General features: G+C 43.8%; 1 protein-coding gene across 4 annotated transcripts in view; it reads left to right on the forward strand.

The window, feature by feature from the left end:
- The first annotated feature begins 355 nt into the window (after positions 1–355).
- Positions 356–21046, forward strand: part of MYO9A (myosin IXA) — a 163181-nt gene continuing 142490 nt past the window's right edge. For all 4 annotated transcript variants that reach the window (XM_066634984.1, XM_066634981.1, XM_066634982.1 and 1 more), the window contains exon 1: positions 356–455. The gene's annotated coding sequence lies outside the window, so the exon portion shown is untranslated. The remainder of the gene's footprint in view (positions 456–21046) is intronic.

Here is a 21046-nt window from a genome sequence, read left to right on the forward strand (position 1 = left end):
GGTGGGAAAGAGGGGAGCTAATTAACATACGGGTCCCGACGTGTGTGGGCGGGGATTGCGGCTGAAGCGGCGGCCGTTGGGATGCGCACGCGCACGCCTGTTTCCCCTTTTCCTGAGGGGTGTGGGCGTGGCTTGGCGCGCGCCTGAGGGAGAGGCGGCCCCGCCGTGCTGGGTACGTCAGTGGAGGGGCGTGGCCTCCTGGTGTGGCCGTTGGAGGAGGAGTGGGGGAGGGGCGGCTCCTGTGCGGGTGCGCGAGGGAGCGAGCGGCGTTTCCTCACAGGGAAGGGGGAGCGGAGGAAGGAAGGGAGGGGAAGCGAAGGGAAGCCGAGCCAAACGCGGGGACTAAGGCAGGCGGAGGCGGAGACTGCGGCGGCCGTCGTCGTCGTCCGTCCCCCGCCCTCGAGCCGGAGACAAGGGACGCGCTGAGGGATGCTGCGACCGCGCCCGCCCCACAGGTGAGCGCTCCCCGCCCCCCACATGCCCCCATCTCCTCTCAGCTCTCCCCGCCCGCTCTTGCTTCAGTGGGCTTTGCAGACCATACAAAGCGGGGGACGCCCGGAGCCTTCCCGGTCAGCCAAGCGCCCTCCCCGCCCACTTCACCTCGCCCCCCCGCCCACTTACCGGTCGGCACCTGCAGCTGCCCCAGGTAGTGTCTGTGGTTGCCCCCCCGCAGCTGCCCCCGGTAGAGGCTGCTCTCTCAGACAGTGGCTGTGGCTGCTCCCTCCGCAGCGCCCCCTCAGACAGTGGCTGTGGCTGCGGCTCCCCCCCTGCAGCTGCCCCCCCCAGGCAGAGGCTGTGGTTGTCCCCCCTGCAGCTGCCCCCCCGGCAGAGGCTGTGGTTGTCCCCCCTGCAGCTGCCCCCCAGGCAGAGGCTGTGGTTGTCCCCCCTGCAGCTGCCCCCCCAGGCAGAGGCTGTGGTTGTCCCCCCTGCAGCTGCCCCCCCAGGCAGAGGCTGTAGTTGCCCCCCCTGCAGCTGCCCCCCAGGAAGTGGATACCCCCACCTGCAGCTCCCCCCTCAGACAGACTTGGTTGCCCACACCTGCAGCTCCCCCCAGTCAGTGGTTGTGGTTGCCCCTACCTGCAGTTCCTCTCCCCCCATAATGGCTGTGTTTGGGGGTGGAGGGAGTGCAAGGATCCTGACAGCCCTTGGTTAGGTTTCTAGTCCCTCATGTTGTAAGAGATTTGGTGGGAACTGTAGTAGGTTCATTCATTCCAGGCCATGGGCAGGCAGCCTTCTTCCCTCTCCCTCCGCCTCCCGGTTCTGTTTCACTGGCCGAGGGTCCTGGATTCCTCCGCATCTTTCCCCCATGAAACGTCTCTGGAAGATTTATTTTTCCGTACCTACCATAGCCTTCATCTTTTTCTTGCGGCACCCTCCCCCCCCATTTGGAGACTGTTGCAAGGTCATGGAACCTTCTGCTTTTCTACCCACCCCCATCCCTGCGGTGTGAATGTAATATGAGATCATCCATTTTTGGAACCCCACTACAGTGTCTTGTATTTCTGTCACTGTTATATACTGTATATGATGATTGCTTTTTGCATTGTGTGTGTCTGATTTTCAACTTCTTAGTCTCACAGTGCACTGACAAGGAACTAAAATTGTCAAGGCATACCATCAGTTTTTGACAATTGACAAGGCACACCATGCTGTTGGTAGGGGGGCCTCACATCCCCCTAATGGCCCTACTAATAAATGACCCTCCCCCAAAGTCCCATAGCACACCTGCAGACCATTCGCAGCACACTAGTGTGCCACAGCACAGTGGTTGAAAATGGCTGGTCTTGATCTGAAATCTGTGCTACAGCTGCTTCGTTGTGATCAAAATAAAAAAGATCCTGGGGCCAGGCTGCTGTTGGGAACAACTTTCATGCCCCCACCCCCTTTTAACAGGTTTCGATTGCTTTTGCTTGTGTCTATTCAATCTTGGAGTTCTCCACTTCCTAAAGACTTCCTTAGTGAGAACCTTTTGTTGTGGGTGTTTTTTACTTTTTTGTGCACAGCTGTGTGTGTTAAATGAGAAACAAAGCAAGTCTGTGTTATATTTTGGGGTGGTGTGATTATGCTCAGTCCCTGTGTGCAGCCAGAATGCTGCAACATTGATACATTCTCACATCACTGCTAAATAGCATTTCACTAAGAAACTGCATCCTTACAAGTGGTTGATATATACTGTACTCATTCTATGCTTGCTTTTTGAAGGGTGCGGGGGGGGGGGAGGAGGTGAGTATTTTCAGCATATTGTGTGTGGTGCAGAGAGCACTGGTATATGGTATTTTTCATCCTAAATGTAAAAATTCTTAGAACAACATCAAGAGATGCTTTTTGTGAGGTAACTGAGTGTGCAAAGACTATGTGCAGGGTTCGTTAATGTTGCTTATCTCAGGTTACAATCCTGTGCACACTTAAGTGGGAATAACGCCCACTGATTCCCGTAGAAGTTACTTCTGAATAAATGTGCTTAGAAGTGTTCTGTTTCACTGATTGCAAGCAGTACAGTACCTACTCTTGCCCATGCCAATATGTGATTTAAGAGAGGCGTAGAACAATCCTGTGCATGTTTATTCAGAGATCTCATTGAGTTGAATGGGACTTGCTTTCAGATAAGTATGTATAGGAGTGCAGTCTAAAGACTAAGCACTTCCCTTCTGTACTACCTAAGCTCATTTGTCCCTTTTAACATTAAAAAAAATTGGCTGACCATATCAAGTCAAACCACCACCCTAATCAATGTCTCTGTATTCTGCACTGAATGCACATCTTACCTAATAGTTTAGAACAGTGGTTCTCACATATTTAGCTGGGACCCCCTTTTTAAAATGAGAATCTGTCAGGACCCACTGGAAGTGATGTCATGACTGGAAGTGACATAATGAAACAGGAAAATTTTGAACAATCCTAAGCTGCACTCCTACCCACACTTACTCAGGAGTAAGTCTCATTGTTAAAAGAATATACATAGTAGCTTGTTCAAAGTACAGGTCTGTAACATTTCCTCAAATATAGTCACATACCATGGGAGCATCAAGTCTAATATAGTAAAAATAAAATATTGAAATGAATGCGGACCCACCTGAAATTGGCTCATGACCCACCTAGTTGGTCCCAACCCACAGTTTGAGAAACACTGGTTAGAAAACAAAGTAGAAGAGTCTTGTCAATCTCACTCAAGTCTCTTCCCATAATAAAGGCAAAATTGACGATGTTCCTTTTAAGGCATGAAAAAAGATTGCATAGCAGAATGGCTTTTTAGCTCAAATCTGCAGCAGGGCCCATTCTTCATTTTTGCCTGTCTGTGAGAATTGCATGTGGTGCTGTGAAGAATTTTCAGGTAGATCTTGCAAAGGAGAAAGTGTGGTTGGGTCTTACTGGGCAGGACTATGTGGATAAACATTCTTTTTTTGTGCAGTATTTGATTTTCTCATGCATTGTGGTGGCAGTGAATGACACAAGTGACAAAACCACTGTGGCTAGTATACTGTGCAATGTATTGTTGGTAGGCAAGACAAATAAAGAAAAACTGAGCAGCTGTCAGTATAGTTATTAAACCTGTCCTGGCTGAGAGTGATGGGCCACCAAGCAGCCTATCTTGGCTTACGGCAGGGGTGTCCAAAGTTTTTGGCAGGAGGGCCACATCATCTCTCTGACACTGTGACACTGACACTGTGTTGGGGGCTGGGGGAAAAAAGAATTAATTTACATTTAAAATTTGAATAAATTTACAGAAGTTTACATAAATGAATATATAAACGAATATATTAAAGACGAACTTATATGAATGAATGATGGCCTTGCAATAGCTCAAGGCCTATAAAAGGCCTGGCACAAAGCAAAGCCAGCCTTTCCTTCGCTGCCACTGCTGCATCACAGACATGAAACAACAAGCAGTGGAGGGAGCCCTCATCTCACAGCTCATGCGAGAGGTCAAACAGTTGCCCTCATGCTGAAAGCAGTTGCGTCGGGCCATTGCGGACTCCAACAAATCTCTTGAGGGCCGGAGACTCATTGGAGACTGGGAGCTCTCTGAGGGCCGCATTGGGAGTCCTCGAGGGCCGCAAGTGGCCCCAGGACTGGGGTTTGGGCACCCCTGGCTTAGGGCATAGAGTGCAACATTCTTAGCAGAGCTGCTAGTCTTCTCTGCTTCTGCATTCTGATCAGCAGCCTCATCCTGATCCAGACATGCAAAGGGGGAACTGTGAACTGCCATTTCTGCCTTCTCCTCTTCCTCTAGCTCAGGGGTCTCTAAACTTTTCGGCCAAAGGGCCACATCAAATATCTGGCACAGTGTCAAGGGGTGGAAAAAATATCAAATATAAAATTTAAATAGATTGTAGATGAAATAACGAATAAATGAATGGGCTTAAATGTCCAGGATTCCTCCAAGCACCAACACAGCCCAAGAAATAAAGCACACACTTAAATGGACCCCCATTCCCACACCCCACAAGCACAACTCCGGTTGTGTTTGGTCAACTGGGCCAGAGGCTCTCGGGATCACAGGCTAGCTGTGGGCCGAATAAAGGCTCTCCGCAGGCCGCATCTGGCCCCCGGGCCGGGGTTTGGAGACCCCTGCTCTAGCTTGTTGGCTGGGACAGATCTGTGATAGTTTGGGGAGGGGGGTGGCTGGCTTGTAACCCTGGAAACAAGCAACTGTGCTGGCTTAGTTGGGCTATGGTGGGAAAGGGAGGGATGTGCAACAGGAAGAGGCTTTTACCAGGTGGTCGGTTGAAGGTTACATTTATTAAAGTTTCTTCTTTGGGAAGCACCACTCTAAAAGTGTACAAATTTTGCTCAAACAAGGCATTCACAATATGTTTAAGTAATACAGTGTGCTTCAAGGGGCGGCACTGGCAGGACAGGGTGGAAGGAAGAAGGAAGTGAGGTGATGGGAATATCTTTAAAATATTTTTGCTCTGGGGATAACTGAAATCTTGGAAATTGAGTCCATAGATATGGGAGGGACTACTATAGACCCCTGAATACTAGTTGCAGGGATCAATGGTAGAAGAGCTGTGACTTTCTCTCCCGTTTGTGGGCAGCTGTAGACCATGACGGGAACATAAGAACAGCCCCACTGGATCAGGCCATAGGCCCATCTAGTCCAGCTTCCTGTATCTCACAGCAGCCCACCAAATGCCCCAGGGAGCACACCAGATAACAAGAGGCCTCATTCTGGTGCCCTCCCTTGCATCTGGCATTCTGGCATAGCCCATTTCTAAAATCAGGAGGTTGCACATACACATCATGGCTTGTAACCCGTAATGGATTTTTCCTCCAGAAACTTGTCCAATACCCTTTTAAAGGCATCCAGGCCAGACGCCATCACCACATCCTGTGGCAAGGAATTCCACAGACCAACCACACGCTGAGTAAAAAAATATTTTCTTTTGTCTCTTCTAACTCTCCCAACACTCAATTTTAGTGGATGTCCCCTGGTTCTGGTGTTATGTGAGAATGTAAAGAGCATCTCCCTATCCGCTCTGTCCATCCCCTGCATAATTTTGTATGTCTCAATCATGTCCCCCCTCAGGCATCTCTTTTCTAGGCTGAAGAGGCCCAAACGCCGTAGCCTTTCCTCGTAAGGAAGGTGCCCCAGCCCAGTAATCATCTTAGTCGCTCTCTTTTGCACCTTTTCCATTTCCACTATGGCTTTTTTGAGATGCGGTGACCAGAACTGGACACAATACTCCAGGTGTGGCCTTACCATCGATTTGTACAACGGCATTATAATATTAGCCATTTTGTTCTCAATACCTTTTCTAATGATCCCAAGCATAGAATTGGTCTTCTTTACTGCCGCCGCTCATTGGGTCGACACTTTCATCGACCTGTCGTCCACCAGCCCAAGATCTGATCCGTCACAGACAGCTCAGAACCCATTAGCCTATATGTAAAGTTTTGATTTTTTGCCCCAATGTGCATGATCTTACAGTTACTGACATTGAAGCGCATCTGCCATTTTGCTACCCATTCTGCAAGTTTGGAGAGATCCTTCTGGAGCTCCCCACAGTCACTTCTGGTCTTCACCACTCGGAAAAGTTTGGTGTTGTTTGCAAACTTAATGAAACAGGATGCTGGACTACACAGGCTTTTGGCCTGATCCAGCAGGACTTTTCTTATGTTTTCATCAAAAAACATGAGATACAGTATTGGACCCAATATTAGTAAGTCATGTTGAATTTCATTTTGATTCTTTATTCCTTGTGTCAAGAAGCTGTAAATGGTGCCATTTGCTTTTTCTAATCCTTATTCGCTAGTAAAATCCTGTCACTTGCCACGTTTTTTGTAACCTCATTTTCCTTCAATTGAAGATTTATTGTTAAACTGGAAATAACAAGTTTTAGAATCTATAGATTGAATATCAATGTACACTGAATAGCAATGAATAGTTATTGTTTTCAATAAAATCTTTTAAATGAGCACTATTGCAGAGTTGAAGGGAAGGTACGTGCAAATATGTCTTTATTTCAGGTTGAAAGTTCTGCAAATGAATCAACCAACCATACCACTAGCTGTAATGAAAATGAGTTGTTTTTAGATTGTGTGGTCATCATGACCAGGTCTCATACATTTTAAATGTTTGTTTAAAACATGCAGGGTTAGGTACTGGCAATATGTAATTATATTAAAAGGAGTCACATACAAAGTAGCAGGATACATAGACCAGTTATGTAAATCTTGGGTAATTTTCCTAACCAGTGAAGTAGAAGCTAGGATCCTTAGAACAGTTCAACTAATTCCTAGTGACCAAAGGGACTTTAGGCTTGTGTTTTTCAACTTGTCTCCTTTATGTCACACAGCTAGTCATGGTTTCTTCAAGGAATTAACAGAAGCATATTAACAGATATGGCATGGGTGGTGGTGGTTCAAATTTTAAAAAGTCAAAAATTAGCCAAATTCAGCATTTTTCTGGTCTCTTGGCTTTAATGGATAAAGGCAATGCTATGGAATGCATCCACTGAATTCAGTAGGGGTTAGCTGTGATTACTGTAGATACTAGAGTATAAGTCAGTCTCACAGGTAAGTTAAGGGCAGGTTGTGAGCCAAAAATCATGGAATTTTCTATCAGATAAATGGGGGGAGGGTAAACTTAGGTGTCTGACTTAAATTTTGTCTGATTTTACCCAAGGCCAGATCCTGAAAAAACACCAGTAATTGTTACCTAAGAACTGTACAGTCTCCATTTTATTAAAAATATAGTAAAATATCATAAGAGACAGTTTTATTCATTAAATTTTTAACTTCTAGTCTTCACAACTTTTTTGTAACCACTGTTGGAGTAAGTGCACTGTAAACAAATACCAGTAGAACCATTAATCAAATTCTCCTGTAAGGTGCCTGATGTGTTAAGCCAGTGGTTCTACATATACAACTTGTAACACATAACTGGGAGTGTGCAATTCAATTCACAGTGGAGAGACAAGCAACAAGGAATGAATGTGAGCAAGCACAGCTACACATAGCAGCAACCTGATTTAATCTGGAGTAGACCCCATTGCTTTCCATGGGTGTTATTCTTAAGTAATGGTGCACTGAATTGTAGCCTGGGAGCTTGTTTCAGATAGAAATGAGGATCACATTCCAGTATTTTAAAAACCAGACCTCTGTCAAAGATTGGCATATTGGAAGGAGGGTGCAGAAGGGTTGGGTGTGATCCTCCCAAAGAGAATGAGGTGCACTTAATTTAAATGGAAGTGTTGAATCCTGCATTCTCCTCTCTGTCCTCTTGTTCTCTTCTGGGTTTCCCCTGGCTGTGGTGACATGCCTGAACAGCCCTGACCCGAGTGACCTGCAGATAAGGCGAGGAGATGATCTACAGTAGATTTTTTGACAGAAATTTCTTGCCTTAGAGCAGTGTTTCTCAAACTGTGGATTGGGACCCACTAAGTGGGTCCTGAGCCAATATCAGGCGGGTCCCTATTCATTTCAATATTTTATTTTTAATGTCTTAGACTTGATGCTCCCATGGTATGTGACTGCATTTGGGGCAGTGTGACAACCTGTGCCTTTAACAAGCATATTCTTTTAACAATGATAGTCAATGGGATTTAGGAGTAAGTGTGGGTAGATTGGCAATCTAGGATTGTTACAAATTTTCCTGCTTGTTGATGTCACTTCTGGTCACATCACTTCCGGTGGGTCCTGACAGATTCTCATTCTAAAAAGTGGGTCCTGATGCTAAATGTGTGAGAACCACTGCCTTAGAGGTCTGTTTCTGTGGTAGTTTTGTCTGAATTGTGGGTCTCCCACTTAAAATGCTTCAGTAGTTCCTTAAATAGTTCCAGAGTCATTTACAGGTGGGGCCTCCGTATCCGTGGATTCTGCATCTGCGAATCTGTCTCAGTGCTGGTCCCTCCAGAGTTTACCTGGGCCTCAGAATGCCTTATATGGCATTAAAACGTCCCTTCCGGTTTCGCAAAGGAAACTGAAAGTAGCTTTTTTCAGCCAAAACAGCCATTCTGAAGCCTGCAGAGGCAGTGAACAGATGTGCGCTGCCTCTGCGGACTTCAGAAAGCCCTCGGAGGGTGCACTAGAGCGCAGCTCATGTCTCCTTCAGAGAGCTTAAAAATCACAGATTTAATTGATGGCCATTTTTAAAATCCGTGCAGGATCCAAGAACGGATCCTCCATGGATACCAAGTCCCCACCTGTACAAAATTTAAACAAGGTTGTGTAAGATTTGTTGATATATTGAAAATTTTCTTTTGTTATGCTTTATATGAGTGTAGTTAGGTTATTTGCTTTTAACAATATTGTTTTATTGGATTATATGCTTGTGTATGCTTGAGGCAATTGTACTGTATTGGAAAGAATTTAGACCAAGGCCAGACCCAGTCCCAGGACTTTGTGATGCTTGTGTCCAATGGACAGCACTGTGGCTGTCAGAGATTTAAAGTGTTGCAATTAAAACTTCTGAAATGACTCAATCATGAGGTATCGTAGACTATTCACAGTTATTTTTGGAGTGTTGCTAATATCTGTTTCTATAGTCATAGAATGTCAGCAGTCTTAGTGAAAGTTGTTGTGAAAGGATAAATATAGAAGTAAGCAGATTGAAGATATGTACATAGAAGGAAATTGAGTGCTTTGTTTAAGCTCTGGAGTTGACTAATGAAAGTAGCCCACCAGGTGGCCATTGCTTTGCTGACATAACTAGAAATTTGCTCTAGAGGCTTGAAGTATTATTTTACCTTTTGTTCAGTTTTCACAGGGAACTTCAAGTTGGGAAGTGCAGTCTTTCTTTCCTTTTTTTGCCAGATGATAATGTCACAGATTCTATACAGACTTCACATTCACTTGTTGGGAATATGGGTGATGGAGAGGGAAACTGGGGAAGGGGATATATGTGTGTGTGTGTGTGTGTGTGTGTGTGTGTGTGTGTGTGTAAAGAATATTTATATTTATATAAATTCTTTATGTATCATTCTTTAAATGATATAAATGTGGCTTATTTTTATGATCAAACACAAACTTATGGTGGAAATTTTGTTTTATCTTCTGTTTCCTTTATAAATTACTTATTGGGCACAAATGCATATTTAACCCCTCTCTTAAAAACTACAGTATGGTTACTCAAATATACCTTGTGATGTTTTAATATTTTAAAAAAAACATTATTTGATATGGCTATAAAAGTTAGATTGGCAAGAGACTGAATTCTTTGCTTCAAATTTCCAGAATCAATTGACTTTACAATGTTGAACGCCTGTTTCTGAAATCATGGTGGGAATTGCAATAACAGTTAAATTGCATCATATTTATTTGTCGGTGAATTAAGATTAACAAGTACTTAAATCATCAGTTACTGTAAAAAAAATTGTGTTCATGTTTTTTCAAAGCACTTAATCCATTAGCTCTTTCAAGCCAGTAGCCTCCATAAGTGATATTACTTTACATCTTATATGTAAGCTTTTCAATAGTTTCGGTATACACTTAAATTTGTTCCTGCATGAGATCCTGAGGTGTTATGAATTATTCCCAAAATATATGTATTTCAAATGTATCGGTCTGGCCAGCACATGGTTATGAGACTGCCTGGGAACCCTGTGTATGAGTCTCTTGGAGGAAGTGTGGGATGCACATTTTAATTTTTTTTAAAAAGTAGTAATCATTGTTTAAACTCATAAGGGAAACCAGGATTTTGCATTTCATTCAGACAGCTTTTTGATGTATTCTGTTGATCTTTTGCCCTTATTAGAATACAGAAATTGACAAAATTGGGTTTATTTTCTCCCAAGCAAATCTTTCAAAATAATGCAGTATTTTCAATTGCTATTATTCTTGTCATGTCAGGCAGTCTAGAAGTGTGTTTCTGTGAGAGTCTTTCATTAAAAATAGTTTCCTGTACTCATAATGGGTACGAAGAAAAGCTAGATACGTAAGTAGACTTTCCTTAAAGCAGAACCACAAACCAAATACAGAATCTTTGGTTTGAAGGCCTTGTATCTTTTTAAAGCCTATTTTGAGACTCCTGAATTTGCAGCATTGAACTATGCAGCTTCAGTCTTAAAGTCATGTTTATCTTGTTGGGCCTCATTTTAAAGGGCTCAGTTTTTTCAGCATGAATGGCGTTCTGAACGTTTGCCTTGGTCTTGGTTCCCCTGAAGCCAGTGGTTCTCAAATTCTCTAGGAGAGTTTGAACCGCAGTAAGTCCTTGCAGATGGCAGGGGGGAGGCAGCAGGGGATTGCAGGGACTGGCATTTACTTACCAGTCCCTGCTGTAACCTCCCAGTGGTGTGGGGAGCCCTGCGCAATTGTCCGCAGGGCTCCCCAGGTCTTAAAAAGTGAAAGCGGAGCGATCGAGACCTGCCTCCACAAAACCGGAAGTGAAGCGTGATTGCTCTGCTTTCACTTTTTAAGCCCCAGGAAGCTCTGCAGAAAGTCGCACAGGGCTCCCTGCATCCCCAGAAGGCTGCTGCAGGGACTGGTAAGTAAATGCCAGTCCTTGCAGCACCCTTAGCAACGCGATCCTGGGAATTGCGTCGCTGCCTCCCCCTGCCACTTAAGAGGAAAGTGCAGGGCTCTCTGGCTAGGGTGTTGCAACACCCCAGTTTGAAAACCACTGCCCTGAAGCTAACCAGCCAGGAAAAAATGGCCATTGCAAGTTCTTTTTTAATATCTTTGTTGGGGATGGGAGAAGGGAGAAATACCTTTCTTGTATAAAATATGTTTAATGCTATCTTTTTTGGCGTTGGAGTGTTGATTCATTCATGCATTGTAACTATGTAGTAGGACAGTGTAGGGCCAATGTGTGAGCCTGTGCCTACTTAGTTGGACATTGCCAGACCTAAATGGAATGAGCAGTGATGTCATGGATGGTGTGGAACTGTGCTGGCCTGCTTGAGAGTTGGTTATATGGTGGCAAAGAGACTGAGAGGTAAATCTGAACTTTCTTGGCTGAAATCTAACCTCTGCCATGAGAACTCTCTTGGTGGACTTAAACCATTACCTCTTGGGTCCCCAACTGCAATATGGGGATAATATGTACCATAGAGCAGAGGTTCCCAAACTGTGGTGTCATGATGCCCCAGCCAGGGAAGCCCAGTCTGTGTCCTCTTGGGGTGGGGTGATGTGGAAGGCAGTGATGCCATTGCCAGGATTGTGCCACTGCTGGGGACAAAAGGTTTTTTTATACTTACCATGAGCAGCATGGTGTCCCAGGAGCGGGATGCAGGAGCCCACAGATGACTCCTCAGGTTTCTCCGAGCCTCGGAATGTCTAAAAATGGTCCAGTTTGTGATTGTTCCTCTTTGCCCCTACCCCTCAAAGACTTACAGTGGTTCCCAAACTCCCAGAGTCTTTGGAAACAGCTGCCATAGAGGGTTGATGTAAGGATAACATCAAGATAATAACATGAAGTACTTTGGAAGCTTAGGCAGCGCTTGTAAGTGTTCAGGTTTGGTGGGGCTAGTTGTGGAGGACTCTTGTGCAGAGAAAGTTAGATGCTAACCCTGTTGTTGCTTTTACCATTCTTTGTGCAGAGGCTGCTTCTTCCTAGAGGCCTGAGCCTTAGAGCAGGGGTGCCCAAACCCTGGCCCGCGGGCCACTTGCGGCCCGCTGCATGTCCCCATCTGGCCCCCAGGGGATCCCCCCACCTCCAATGGGCACCCGGCCCTCACCCCAGCCCGCGCTGGCCTGCCGCGCAAGCTCCGCGCTTTGCTCTCCCTTGCTGCCGCTGAGCTCAGTGGCAGTGAAGGAAAGACAAGCCCAGCCGGTGTGCAGGGCCTTTTATAGTGGGAAGGACTTGCAGGTCTCGTGTTACTTCCCACTATAAAATACCCTGTGCGCTTGCCTGCTAGCCTCTTCTTTCAAGCCTATAGGCTGGGCTGGGCTGGGATCGCTCCATTTGGCTCTGCTCCCCTCCCCTCCTGCAACCTGAGCCAGGGGAGACAGAGAGAGAGAGAGAGCAATCACAAGGGAGGGGAGCCCAGCCCAGCCCAGCTCGCCTCCCTTCTGAGGGATGTAGGGCTGGTTGGCTGGCTGGCCAGGCAGGCAGGCGGCGGCAGCAGCAGCAGCAGCAGCACATGGGCAGGCAGGCAGGCAGCCCAAGAGGGAAGGAGGGAGGGCGAGGGGGCAGGTATGTGAAAGTGTGGAAGATCCCCCCCTCCATTTGTGTGTGTGTGTGTGAATGGGACCATAAACTGGCGTGAAGGTCCCCCCCTTCTTAGGGTGAATGTGCTCATAAACTGGCATGAAGATGCCCCCCCTCCTTAGGGTGAATGTAATCATAAACTGGATTGAATTCATTCATTCATTTTCTGTCTCTAATATATTCATTTATGTAAATTTATTCAAATTTGAAATGTAAATTAATTCTTCCCCCCCCCGGCCCCCAACACAGTGTCAGAGAGATGTTGTGGCCCTCCTGCCAAAAACTTTGAGAACCCCTGCCTTAGAGCATTCTTCTCTCTTTGCCTCCATTTTAAATTTCTAATGTTGATTTGTGAAGCATTTAAGAACTTGTACTCGTATATTCTCCCCCCTCCCACATTATGTGCTTCAGAAGTCTTCTGTGGTACACACCAAGCATGTCAAATCTTGCCCCAGCTGCTGTGGAAGTGATTCTGTATTTCACTTGTTTATACTTATGTTGTCTGTGCATCTTTTGTTTTTCAAATATGTTTGTTTTATTTTAAAATGGATGAGTGTAACGTTGAGTAAACGTGCACTCATGCTGCATGATTCTGAGTATGAGAGCAGCAGAGGATTGCTGGTTCCTCAGCTTCTGGAGAAGTGAAGTGGGATTCATATTTTCTAGATTGTCTTCTCCATGCTGAATTTTGTAACTGTATTTTGCATATATGTATGGTGTGTGTGATAGAGAGACTCTACTTGTAGTCTGTGGCTTAGTTCATTTTCTTGCGTTATCTATTCTACATGTACTGTATTAGTTCTAGTTTCTGATTGTGAAACGGCTGAAGCTTGTGGTGTGATCCATGGGTGCCTGAGATGTTTGGAAGAGATGTGTTAAAATTAAAAAAAATAATAAAAAGATGTTTGGAAGATACTGTTTGTAGTCAGGGACTTGAGGAACATGGAATAGCTATATATTGTAGATGAATAGGTGGCTTTTATGCTAGGTTCTAGATTATCCAGATCAGATAATTTTTTTCCAATTTTAGGACTTGGCAGCTTTGTTCACATGTATTTAAGTGTATGTTTCTATGCTCGCTATAATGGTTTTATTTTAAAATTTGAGATTTCCTGCAGTATTACTCTAGGGAACTTTGTGAATAATGATTCTCCTCACCCCACCCCTATGTCAGCATTTACTGGCATTTATCCTCTTGTAAATGTGATTTACATTGGAGAATTGAGTGTGTGTTTTCCAGTTCACATTTGTGTGCTCTCTCTCATATATATAGTTGATTTTATGCTAGTGAAGTGATGCTTTTTATAAGGAATAAAACAAATTTTTTATACAATTGAATTCTCTGCAGTTTGAAAGTAAAACAAATGGAAGACTATACAGCAGCTTTTCCGGTTCTATATTCTCCCTGAAATGTGACAACCAAAATTATTTTCAGTACAGGGATTCCTCATTTTACAAGTATTTGAGTCACTTGTTTAAAACTAAAACCTAATTTATGCTCGCCAAGTTTTGCAATAATATGGTTAAACCTCCACTGTGCTCCCACATGATTGGCTATGAACAGGGGCGTCACTAGGGGTTGCATGCTGAATGACAAAAGTCACTCAGTTATGACAAATATGACACTATGGGAAAAGCCCATTTCATCTTCCGCCCATTCTGAGCCAAAGATGACTGAGCAAGGGTATAACCTCTCCAAGGCAGTCACCAGAGTCTTTTCCTTAGTAGTCTTCTGCTGCTGCAAGCCAAGTTGCTTCTTCATGTTCTCGTGAGTGGCTCAGAACAGGCAGAAGATGTGGCGGGCTTTTCTCATGGTATCACCTTCTCATTTGGTGTCATCTTTACATTCGTGCTTGGGATATTGACATCAATAGACCTGAGTAGACAAGCATAGGATTGTGCTCTCAGTTCTTTAGACTCCCTCCCTGAGGAGGTCAGTTCAGGACTTGATTATTCTACAAACTTTGTAGTGAAGATGGATACAAAGAATTCCTTCAACTTCTGTGTAATCTCCCTATTCTTTTGAAGCTTTCCTTTATTTTCTTGTTATCTAACAGTCTATCTCAGGGGTATCAAACATAAGACCCAGGAGCCAAATGTGGCCCCCAGAAGCTTTTTATCTGGCCCTCAGGCTTTCAGCTGCTGAGCAGTAGTAAGGTGTTACTGCTGAAACAGCAGCCCACATGAAAATTGGGAATTCCCATATCTTGAAATATGATCAAGATTTTCTTTCTCTTTTGTCATTTGCAGTTAATGAGTTTCTGTGTGAGAACAAAGTCCTGATTTCTGCTTAATGATGTCACTTTTGGTCCTCAGCAAGTGGCCTGAATGCTAATTTCAGCCCTCTGTATGAAACGAGTTTGACTCCTCTGGTCTATCTGCTGCCTTTTGATGTATTTGAGGATGTTTTTAAGGTTTGCCTTGCCATTTTCAGCCACGTGCTCCTCATATTCTCTTTTTGTCCATTTATAATATGCTTACATTTCTTTTGATGCATCAGTACTGCTCAAAGAATTTGTGTATAAGAACTTAGATTATTTTGTGAAAGACTTTCAAATAATTCCAAGATCCAAATATAGCATGTTGTGTTCATCCAACTTCATATCCTGCTGGTGACTTCATTTGACCTAAAGCATGGTTAACTTTTTAGTCACTGTACAACCTTTCCGTTGTCTCATCAGAAGCAACTGTACTGCACACCCTGGCATCTTTTACCTTAATCGCATAAATTTTTTCGGTCTCCTGTTGGCTCTCTTCAGTTCTTGCATCCAGCTTTCTGATGCAAAACCATCCTTCCCTCTCATTGCCCTGACCATGTCACACTGCTCCTTAAACCCCTACACTGATTTCCTGGGCACTCACATATCCTACATAAGCCTCTTATTCAGAACTCTCCATTAGCCCGCTTGTCTCTCTGCTGTCATGTCTTGACACATCTTGTCATCTTCTCATCTTCTTGCACCCAGCACCACCACTCTCAGTGGTCTCAAGATGACTTTCTTCTCCAAATGTCTCTGCTCTTGCTAATGCCTGGAACTGTTTCCTACAATGCTTCCATAATGCCACCTCCCATATATTTAATCTGAATTCTTCCTCACTCACCTTTTTCATTCATTCATTCATTCATTCATTCATTCATTCATTTTTCACATTTTTATACCGCCGTTTTTGGTCTAGCCCAGGGGTGTCCAAAGTTTTTGGCAGGAGGGCCACATCATCTCTCTGACACTGTGTCGGGGGCCAGGGGAAAAAAGAATTAATTTACATTTAAAATTTGAATAAATTTACACAAGTTTACATACATGAATATATTAGATGAACTTATATGAATGAATGAAGGTCTTGCAATAGCTTAAGGCCTGTAAAAAGCCTTGCACAAAGCAAGGCTGGCCTTTCCTTCGCTGCCAGTGCTGCACCACAGACTTGAAACAGCAAGCAGTGGAGGAAGCCCTCATCCCACAGCTCATGCGAGAGGTCAAACAGTTGCCCTCACGCTGAGAGCAGTTGCGTCGGGCCAGTGCGGGCTCCAACAAATCTCTGGAGGGCCAGAGACTCATTGGAAACTGGGGGCTCCCTGAGGGCCACATTGAGAGGCCTTGAGGGCCGCAAGTGGCCCCAGGGCTGGGGTTTGGGCTCCCCTGGTCTAGCCCCATAGTTTCCATACTGCACTCTAAGCCTAAGTACGTGATTGGAAAATGTGTACTGTTACCCAGCCTTACCTTGCATCCACTTCCCTCACTGTCCTTGTGGCAGTGCATCTTGTGAGTCTTTGAGACAGAGACTTGTATTTTCACTCTGTAAAAAGTGCTATGTACATGAATAGCACAATAGTGTATTTAAATACACTATTTGCAGAAATAGGGAAGAACATTCACCGCAGACATGTGCCTATAAGTCAATCTCACAGATAAGTTGAGAGCAGGCTTTTGAGCCAAAAATCATGGAATTTTCCTGTGACCCTTGGATAAGTTGGGGGGAGGGGTTTAAAAGAAGAGTGTCTGACTATAGTTTTCACTGATTTTAACTGAGGCGAGATTCTGAAAAATAACCTATTAGTAATTGTTACATAAGATCTGTAGTCTCTGTTAAAAATTCTGGTCTTCATAACCTTTTAGTAAACACTATCAGAGTAAGTGCACGTTAAACAGCATACCAGTAGAACAGTGGTTCCCAACCTGGGTATGTGTACCCCCAGGGGCATTTGACAGGACCTTAAGGGGTACTTGAAAAATAATGGCAAAAAAAGGATGTAGGGCTCCAGAATGCATTGCAGGGCAATTGCATTGCAAGGCTGGAAGGAAAGTAGCTAGTTGGCCGTGAAAGCCCCACCAACAGCTAGTTTTTGGTCATCAATTCATGTATGAATTAGTGATTGACCACTTTCCATATTATGTTTCAGCTTTTTTACTGTGCTCGTTTTCAATCACAAATAATTTCTCAGGACACTTCTGGTGCAAACAGTGAAAAGGCATAGTCTTCAGTTCTTCAAACAGATAAAAAGGGAATACTGTGATGAATACATGAAGTATGGGTTTTTGTATAGAGGAGATAAGGCTTATATTATTCATATTACTTACAAACATTTAGCTAATATGAGGGGTACAATTTATGGAAATGGGCTGCCAAGGGGTATGTAAGTGAAAAAAGTTGGGAACCACTGCAGGAGAACCATTAATGAAATCCGTCTTTCAGGTGCCTGGTGCGTTAAGCCAGAGTCTCTATATACAACATACAACTTAATAATAGTTAACTGGGAGTGTGCAATTCAGTTGACAATGGAGAGACAAACAACAAGGAATGACTGTGAGCAAGTGCAGCTGCACATGAGTTGCAACCCTGTTTACTCAGAAGTAGACCCATTGCTTTCCATGTGTGTTTTTCTTAAGTAATGGTGCACTGATTGCCTGGGGCTTTATTTCAAATGAAAACAATGATTACATCCTGATGTTTAAAAACAGACCTCTACCAAGCATTTGCAAAATGGAATGAGCCTGCTGCAGAGTCTGCTAAAGAGAATGAGGTTTGCTTGATTTCAATGGAAGCCTTGCTTTTTTTCTCAGGAGAATAAAAAATTAACTTCGGCTGCAGCTTTGCACTGGAGGGGTTGCCTTGGAGATTAACAGGCCTCTTATTGTCTTTGCATTGCTTCTTCTGGCCCCAGCAAGTTGCTTGAAAAGCCCTGACACCTGAGTGAATTTACAGATAAGGCGAGGTGATGATCTAAGCTTGATTTATCGGCAGAAATTTCTCAGTCTATAGGCGAGTATCTACGGTAACTTTTTTTATATAACAGATTGTCTTGGAAATGACTTCTTATCTAGCAGGTACCTGAACGGAACCTGATCCCAAAAACCAGATCAGAGAAATTTATTAAGTAATCTGGAACTGAACATAAAATGTCTTGATTGCCCTGACCCAAAATCCCTAACAAAGTGTCAACTCATTCAGAACTCATTCTGATTAGGTAATCAGAACTGGTTAGGTTATCCTCTGCTTTCAATTGCATGATTGCTTAGTTTTACTCTTTTTATCGTGTTGTATGTATTTAAACACTTAAAAAAATTTTTTTATAAAACTTTTCCCCCTCAAGCTAAATAATGAAGTATTTAGTAAGTAAACTGAGTGCAGAGGCACTTTTTCAGGTAGTGGTTCTCTTATATTTAGCAGAGGGAGAGCAACTCTCTAATCATTCCAGCACAGTGGCTTTTAGTGGCCATTTGCTGGTGCTTTTCCTCTATCTTTTTAGATTGGCTCCCTGTTCTGAAAGAGTTCATTCATTTATTTTACGTTCTCTGTGGACCACTTTGTAACTTTTTTGTTGAAAAGTATATAAATATTCTTAGTAATATCATAGCTTCATTGCATGCTAAAGCATTTGTTTTTATGAATGTCTCTAAGGCTGCAATCCTAACCGCACTTTCCTGAGAGTAAGCTGCATTGAACAAAATAGAACTTACTTCTGAGTAGACCTGGTTAGGATTGTGCCCTAAATTGGTTCAAAACCAGTTCAAATTGTAATAGTTTGTCTCCCTACTATCTAAAGAAGCTATTATTGACTGTTAAAAAATTGTTCATCAAATGAATTTTCAAAGTCTATGAAGAAACAGAAAATTAAGATCAATATCCTACATGCTTTCCTGTTAAGCTGTTCTCATGTATTGCAGGAGCGAGGTTAAATCAGGACTCCATGTTCTTGTGAGAGATGCTCACAAGCCATGTTCATGTCTAGAAATATGACTTGCTTCTGATCTGCTTGCTCTGTGAAAATGATGCTTCTGTCGTTCGTATGCAGATAATACAATGTACTTCGTAGTATACTTTGGATTAAATAGAATATGCCCAGCATAAAAGTGCAGTTAGGCTCCACTGATATTGTTGGAATATAAACCCACATAACTGTATACTGAATTCAGAGTTGATTGGACACTTTCCATGAGTTAAATGTCTGTCCCAGGGGTAGGCAACCTTAAACACTCAAAGAGCTATTTGGACCCGTTTTCCGGAGAAAAGAAAACCTTGGGAGCCACAAAACCCTTTTGACATCTAAAAATGAAGATAACACCGCATATATAGTTTTTTTTACCTTTATGCTATGTATAAAAAAACTATAGTGTGTTGCATTTTTGAAGTCAGTCCCAGTAGAGCCAGTGGGGCTCACTCCCAGGAAAGTGTGGAGAGGACTGCAGCCTCAGAGGCCCTCCTCTGCCTGTCTCCTCAGAAGTAAGTCCCATTAGAGTCAATGGGACTCACTGCGCCCTCGCACTTGTCAGCCGGAGTTGCCTGGTGCAGGAGGAAACCTGCCTGGGAAAGGATCGGGTGGGGGGAGAAGAGGAGCCCTATGGGGGGGTTGTGCTGGGCTGGGCTGGATGGGGGAGGCTGGGGGGACCCTCGTTCAGTGGCTGCGCTTTCAAGGGGAGGGAGGGATGCAGGTGCCGGACTGGGAGGCGGAACTGAGCGCAGCGGCTGCTTGTTGCGGGGGAAGCCCATCAAAAAGATGCATTAAAAAGGTGGCAAAACGCCGTTCCGGTGCATTCCATTAGAAAAAAGCCCTGTTTTTACATAGTAATTAGTTAGCAAAGGGGGTGACAGAGAGGCGCTTTGTCACCCCCTTTGCCACTTTCACCAGGACTCCGGAGCCGCAGCAGACGGCTGAAAGAGCCGCATGTGGCTCCGAAGCCACGGGTTGCCGACCCCAGGTCTAGCCTATGATCAGAAAAAATTCTTGGAACCTGTGTTAGCCAGTGATCATGTTTCCTCAGTCAGTTTTCCAAGCACAGTTTATTAAAGTTCTTCAAGCGTCTGATTGGTCTCCTGCTAGCCAAAATGTAACTTCTATCCTGAAGACTCACTTATTCAACTATTCTTTTGAGATTCTTCTGTAATAGAAGCATCAAAGTAGACATCATGTTGTACCTAGTGTCCACATTTTAAAACTAGTGGCTTTATGTCAAAGTGCTCTTGGATGCCTTTTGCTTAGGTCCACTGGGAAACTATTCCATTTGGTTTACTTTCCATGTCATCTTGTGTAATACATATGAAAATTGAACATCTTACTGGAAATGTTTTAGGATCTTGAGGAAAAAAAGTGTGCAATTCATCTTTGATTTTGAAAGAGGGTGCTTTACAGAATCTCCTTGTTATCTCCTTTTAGAAATGTTTTGTGTTGATAGGTTCTTGAGATGATAGGAAGGAAGAGGACACTTCTCTTCCAAACACTACATAATAAATTAGTGTGTGTAAAAGTGCTGGTGTTGGTGCCTAGAACTTTGGTTTCCTTTATGTATGATTTAGGAGTTTTCATAACAACATAAACCTGTGCTTTTGGTTGCCCCATGGATCATTCCTAATATGGCAGTACTTCTGCATTATTTCTGTGGCCTCTGGTGATGATCCTGCTTCACTTCCAGAGTGATAAATGAATGCTTTTGGAAAGAGAAAGGGGAACTTAGTTTGCAGAATGAATGGGTGGCTGCTTCATCTGTGATTGCTGGTCAGGCAGCGTGTGAGATCATGCAGCTTCTACCTGTGTGCACTTTTCCCCACTTTACCACCACCTCCAGCACATGCATGTAGGTTCGTCACCTGGAAAATCTTGTGGTTGTCTCGCCTTCCAGGACATTGTTCATTTGTGTGTTCTTTCCTTTGTGTTAGTGGACATATAGTTCTCTATCAAGTGAAGTTTGTTGCCTTAGACCAGGGGTCTCCAACTTTTCAGTACAAGGGCCATATCATAGCCACATTGTGTATATTGAACATTTTTGCAGGTCAAAACAAAACAGTTTTATTTATGAATGAATGAAATTTAAATGAATAAGTTTTACCTGGATCTTTTTTGTAATAAACATGATATGATTCAGAACAAAAGAGAAATGTGACAATTGCAAAGGAATAAAGCCATGCTTAAACTGAGAAATGATATATAATGGGTAAAAATATCAAACATTAGCAAATGTT

The sequence above is a fragment of the Tiliqua scincoides genome, chromosome 8 (genome assembly GCF_035046505.1).
Source record: "Tiliqua scincoides isolate rTilSci1 chromosome 8, rTilSci1.hap2, whole genome shotgun sequence".
Classification (NCBI taxonomy): Eukaryota; Metazoa; Chordata; class Lepidosauria; order Squamata; family Scincidae; genus Tiliqua; species Tiliqua scincoides.